Here is a 6,725-nt window from a genome sequence, read left to right as displayed (position 1 = left end):
AGGACCCTGCTCCACAGGAAGCCTGCTTCTCCCTCTCCCACTCCCCCTGCTTGTGTTCCCTCTCTCGCTGTGTCTCTCTCCTGTCAAATAAATAAATAGAGTCTTAAAAAAAAAAAAAAGTCAGTCCTCGATCAAGCCATATACAATCACATTAGGGCAAACATGTTCATCTCTGAATTTCGGGTGGGTGCACAGGCTTGGCACAGTGGGGAAGGGCTGGGTGAATGGTTGTTGAATGGGGTACCCATCCATTTGCTGTCCCCCGGCTGACAGAATAAGAGAGGATAGAGGAGAGGAGGAGGATGGAGAGACCCTGGCATGGCCCCTGCTAACTGGGATTCCCCAACAAGTCACCGAAGGCAAGAGTTTCCTCAGGATCTGGCAGGGGCTGTCCCTGCAGCACAGGGACATCTGCACAGACCCTGCTGGGAGAGCGGGTGTCCTCTGCCTCCTCCACACGTCCCTTCAGTCAGGAGCTCTGAACCAGTGTGTTATTAAATATTTACTGTTTCCCACCCTGCTCAGCTTGGTGCCAGGCCCCGGAGAAGGGGACCAGAGAGCAGGGGACAGGCACCTGTTTACAGTTAATGATCACCTACCAGGTGGCACAGAATTCTCCCAACAGCCCTGCAGCTCGGGTTCTCAGCCCGACTTTTGCAGCTGGAGAGACGAGGCTCAGAGGGGGAAGAGGCTGGTCCCAGATCACACAGCCAGCGAGCCAGGATCCAGAGTCAGGTGTGTGCACGTGTTCCCGGTGTCCTGCGCCCCACCCGCAGCAGGGAGGATGTGGGCCCAGCTCAGTGGAGACTCCAGGAGGCCATTTTTGAGGTGGGGCTGCGGCTGGAAGACAGCCTGCCTGGCAGATTTTCTACAATAACAACAGCTTGCGTCTGTGTGGCACTTTCACTTCCATTAGCTCACTCTGCCCTCCCCAACATCCCCTTGGGTGCCTATTAATGTCTCCACTTGATGGATGAGCGATGGAAGCTCAGTGCGGTCAGGTGATTTTCTCAAGGTTGCACAGCCTGTACGCATATGGCAACTTTTGAACCCTAATCCTCCTGCTGGGTCTCCCTGCCTCTCCCACTTCTGCCCCCTTCCAGCGGGCCTCCGTGCTGCCCAAGGGAGCTCTCAATCACAAATGTGAGCTTCTGGTTCCAAGGGCCTGCTCTCTCATAACACAGAGGGCCGCACCCTTGCCCAGAAATGATTCCTCAGCTCTTCCTGATTTGTCCAGCTTTCAAGCTCCTATTCAGCCTCCAAGTGCCAACTCAAATGCTACCTTCTCTAGGAAGGCTTCCTGGATTGGCTTTCTTCAGACAAACCTCTAATAGAGCAATTATCTCATTATAGTTAATTGCTTGACTGTCTCCCTCACCAGACTGCGAGCTCCTGAAGGGCAAAGACCCTTACTGAGTCTCTTCACTGCACCTAGCTTTGCTGTCTCAGTAAGCACTTGCTGAATGAATGGAAAGACCTCCCGGAGGGCTGGGCCTAGGGGAAGATGGCGGAGTATTAACAGAAATAGGAGCATGAAGAAGAGAACTTGGTGTTTGGGGAGGAACAGGGAGGGATGAGATTTTGCTTTTGGCCATTTGGAGCCTGAGGTGCCCAGTAGGTAGGAGCTGGAAGCGGGGTGGGGACGAAAACAGGCCAGGAAGAAAGGACATTAACGGTAACTGAGGGGCGCCTGGCTGGCTCAGTCTGTAGAGCATGCAACTCTTGATCTCAGGGTCATGAGTTGGGTATGGAGATTACTTATAAATAAAACTTTAAAAACAAACAAACAAACAACCACTAACTAATACTTGCTATGTGCCAGATCCAGTGCTGAATGCATCATAGGCATTATCCCATTTGATCCCCAAGACATAGGTAATACGAACCCGTTTGATGGAGGAGAAAGTTGAAACTCAGAGAATTAAATTAATTTATCCAAAGTTACACAGCTAGTAAATTAAGGGCAGAGCCAGGAGTTGAACCCAGGTCCCTATGATGCCCAGGTCCATGCACCTCATCCATTCTCTATACAGTAGACTAGAAAGGACCGAGCTTATAAACACATACGTTTACGGGGTGGGAGTAGGAAGCCCAGATGAGAGAGGGAACTGTCTAAGAGATAGAAGGGAAACCAGCAGGGTGGTGTTTCGGGACAAGAAAAGAGGTCCAAGAAGGGCCTGGGCAGCAGGGCCTACTGTCCCTGAGAGATCAAACTGGGTTGGGTGCAAGATGTGGCAACTAAGAGTCAACCTTCCAGAACGCTGCTTCTACGTGCATCGAAGAGTCAGTAAAGGGACCTGCTGAGTGGGAGGTGAGGAAACGGTGGTTGGCTGGGAAGAGGAAGAGAGAACCCAGAAAAAAGGGAGCACCCCATGGGTATGAGGACTTAGGAGGGCAGGGCAAATAGGTTGGGGCTGGCTTGGAAATACTGGGGAAGGGATGCGAGCAGGTAGGAGGAGAACGGTGAGCAGGTGAGCACTTTAGGCTGAGCCAGCCACTCAGCACAAGGACACTCTCAATCTCTTCCTCCACAGCCCGGACATTGTCCCTCCTCCTCCTTCCCATCCCCAACTTGCAGGCCAAGCCATCTTATCCTCATTCCTCCTACCCTCTCCCTCCCCCACTCTGCCCCCACAGCTCCCCTGAGTTTGTTCAGGACCAGCCACCCCCACCTCCAATCTGCTGTCTCACCCTCCCTGGCCCAGCTGGTGAGGCAGGCAGGGAGGAGTTTCCAGGCAGGAAAGGGCTGAGTCACTCAGCCACACATCTGGTCTCAGATCTTGATACCCAGCTGGAAGGGGTAGGAAGGAAGAGGCTCCTCCCCCACAAGTCCTCCTGGCCACTCCTCGCATTGCCTGCTGGGAGGGGCAGGCTGGGAAAGGAGAGTCCCAGCTTTATTAACAACCAGAATTTGCTGGGCTGCTTCACCCACTCCAGCACGGGTCCTTTGCTTCCGTGACTGCCTTTTAGGCTCAGAACAGCCCTGAAAAGTAGGGTTTGTCACCTCTATTTCACAGGTGAGAAAACTCAAATACAAAGTGGCGTGGGCGAGGCCACACGATTGGGAGAGCTGGTCTGTTGGTGTCCCCATCCCATGCTCTGGGCACACAGAAGGCGGCAGTGTTTGGAGACAGTGGAAAAAAGCCCAGGGGCTCCAGCACACCAGTGGGTGATCACTGCAAAAGCTAGGTTGGGGGAGGCACTTGGCCCATGCTCCTGCTAAAATGGCCCCTTCCTAGGGGTGCCTGCCTGGCTCAGTTGGAGGAGCGTGCAACTCTTGATCTTGGGGTTGTGAGTTCGAGCCCCAGGTTGGGTGTAGAGATTACTTAAAAAAAAAAAAACCTTAAAAATAAATAAAATGGCCCCTTCCCAAAGTCCCAGGGAATGGAAGACCCTCCTTTCCCCTCTGTGCCCTGCTCTGTCTGGCCATGCTGTTGTTGGCTCAGCTCTGAGCCACCCCTACCTCATTCCTCAGAGTCTTTCATCCTCTCTTCACTCCACCATGCTGAGACGAATAGCAGGAGCCTTAGCTCCTGCCAGTCTGCACTCTGCCGGGGCATAGTGTTCCCATTGTCCTGAGCAGAGAGGTGTCCGGGTCCCGGGGAGAGGCCAGGGGATCATGCCAGGCCTCTGCTCTTGTCCCAGGCTGCTTTGGGGCACAGGCTGCTTTTTTAGGCACATCCAGTGTGACCTTGGGCAGGTCACTGCCCCCCTCCCAAATGGGCTTTCCACTTGTATTATTCAGAAGAGCAGGCACATCAGCATTCTTCCATAGACCCAGACCATCCCTGATATTAACTTTTAATTGATTTAATTGTATTTAATGTGGCTAGAGTCACAGCTGTGCCACTCGCTATGTGACCTTGGGGCAAATTTCTGGACTTGCCTAAGTCTTATCTTCTTCTTTAAAATGGGAATAATGGGCGCCTGGGTGGCTCAGATGGTTGAGCATCTGCCTTCGGCTCAGGTCATGATCCCAGGGTCCTGAGATCGAGTCCCACATTGGGCTCTCTGCTCCTTGGGAGCCTGCTTCTCCCTCTGCCTCTCTCTCTCTCTGTCTCTCATGAATAAATAAATAAAAATCTTTAAAAAAATAAAAATAATAAAATAAAAATAATAAAAAATAAAAATAAAATGGGAATAACATGGGGCACCTGGGTGGCTCGGTCGCTCAGGTCATGACATTGGGCTCTCTGCTCAGCGGGGAGCCTGCTTCTTCCTCTACATCTGCTCTCTCTCCCACCCCTACTCCTACTAGCTCTGTCTCTCTCAAATAAATACATAAAATATTTAAAAAAAAATAAAATGGGAATAACAACAATATTACCTCCCTCCCAGTGTGGTTGTCAGGACTTTTTATTTATTTATTTATTTATTCTTCTTTTTTTTTTTTTTAAAGATTTTATTTATTTATTTGAGAGAGAGAGAGTGAGAGAGAGCACAAGAGGGGGGAGCGGGAGAGGGAGAAGCAGACTCCCTGCTGAGCAGGTAGCCCGATGCGGGACTCGATCCCGGGACCCCAGGATCATGACCTGAGCCGAAGGCAGTCACTTAACCAACTGAGCCACCCAGGCGCCCCTATTTATTTATTTTTTTTAAGATTTTGTTTGTAAGTAATCTCTGCACCCAACATGGGGCTTGAACTCACAACCCTGACATCAAGAGTCACATGCTCCACCAACTGAGCCAGCCAGGTGCCCCATGTCAGGGTTGAAATTTAGATAACACCTAAAGCAAGTACCACATAGTGTTTACCAAAAAAAAAAAAAAAAAAAAAAAAAAGCTAGTATTGTTATTGAGGGATTTCTTTTATTTATTCATTTATTTATTTGACAGAGAGAGACACAGCGAGAGAGGGAACACAAGCAGGGGGAGTGGGAGAGGGACAAGCAGGCTTCCTGCTGAGCAGGGAGCCCAATGCGGGGCTCGATCCCAGGACCCCGGGATCCTGACCTGAGCCAAAGGCAGATGCTTAACGACTGAGCCGCCCAGGTGCCCTTATCGAAGGATTTCTGATTACAAAATGAATTCATGCTCAAAGAGAATTTGGGAAATGTACAAAAGCACAAAGTCATCAATAAAACTCACCTGTAATTCCACCCAGAAGGACTTTTTTGTGATGATTTTCTTCCACAGAGTAGAACTGCCGTCCCTCACCCTCCAGGGGATTGACCCATGTGCTTCCAGGATGAGCAGGGAGTGTGGGGGGTGGATATAATCTACATTTCCTGTGTCCTCTCTGGGCCTCAGTTTCCCTGTCTGGAGAGGAAGGGTTGAACTACTCAGGGAAGACAAATATAATTGCACATGCTAACTGCTTCCTCAAATGAAGTAGCTCGGAGCGCCGTGCTTAACGAATCCTGTCTGCATGGACGCGGAAGGAGCGGTAGTATGCGGATCCCGTGGAGCCGCTGTATAGGGTCTAAGAAATCCCTGAGAATCACTTCAGTTTTTAACATTGTAAGAACATTTCCTCTTCTCATTCTACTCCCTGTTCTAGATCCTGGCTTCCTCTGGGGCATGGGGAGAGAATCTTTGTCTCTTCTCCCACCTCAGGCCTGTCCTCAGCAAACTTCCGAGGAATAGTACTCAAATAGCTCCCATTGAACATGCTGCCTTGTTGTACCTTCTCTGTAAAGCCAACTAGGACTCTCCTTAAGTCAGACTCCCAACAGGGGAGCTGGAGAGGGAGGAGAGTTTGAGTTTTTCCTCACTAAAAAGGAAGCATGCAAATATATGCATACCAGCAGCCATTCCTCACCAGCCCAGGCTTGGATATTTGAATATTAAATGATCCTATGCAAATGAAAGCATTATCAATAGCAGCCACTTTTCGTTTTTTAGACAATAGGGCCTGAGTGGATGGGCCCAGGGTCAATCCAGCCCTCCTTGCTAGAGAGAAAGGACAGTGCCTAAAACACTCAAGTGAAAGATTTAAAACTGGCTTTAGTTCTGGTATGACAGCTATGTGAGAGGGGCCTGAACTCAGTAAGGGAACAGAGACACAGAGCTAGAGACTCTCTAGGGAGAGGGGTGGGCTCAGTCATGGGGGAGGGGGGTTCTGTAAGAGACATGGGGACTCAGTGATGAGGAGGGTGCTAGAGAGCAGGAGGAAGGGAGAGAATTCACTGAAGAGAATTCTCAGGAATCTGCCCTGTCATCCCAATGCCCATCCTTTTCCCCCCCCTCCCAGTTCTGGAAGCTTGCCAAGGGCTGTAACCTGAGGGACAAAGAGGGGCAATCCTCCAGATGCCTGGGTAGGGCCATCCCAGGATTCCAAATGCCTTGCTGCATCCAGGCAGCAAGGTCCAGCCTACAGGACCCCAGAGGTAGGAGGAAGCTCCCAGGAAAGTCTCCCTTGACCTCCATGGCCCCAGGCCAGACCTAGCCTCTGGTGTGGGGGGGCTCGCTCCCAGCCCTGGCTTCCTAGCCCCTGAAGTCCTCACTGCTCAGGACTGTGGTGTTGCCTGAGTCCTTCTGAGTCCTTTTGAATCCTTTCCCGGCAGACACAGGTCTCCAGTGTCCCTCCAACTGTTAGGAGGAGTGCCTGACACCAAGGTGCTCGGCTATGTCCCTCCCAGTCATGCTGACTATAGACCCCAGGATGGGCTCAGGTACCTGAGCTGAGTTAGGAAGGGATTATTGAGTTAATGGCCCTAGAGCCTATTTACCCATTTCTTTTACTTCAAGCCCTCACTGAACCTCTGTCCTCTCACTGAACCCCC

Source organism: Leptonychotes weddellii, chromosome 4, assembly GCF_054177405.1.
Source record: "Leptonychotes weddellii isolate Sample4059 chromosome 4, ASM5417740v2, whole genome shotgun sequence".
NCBI classification, from domain to species: Eukaryota; Metazoa; Chordata; class Mammalia; order Carnivora; family Phocidae; genus Leptonychotes; species Leptonychotes weddellii.
Note: the sequence above shows the minus strand (reverse complement) of the source record.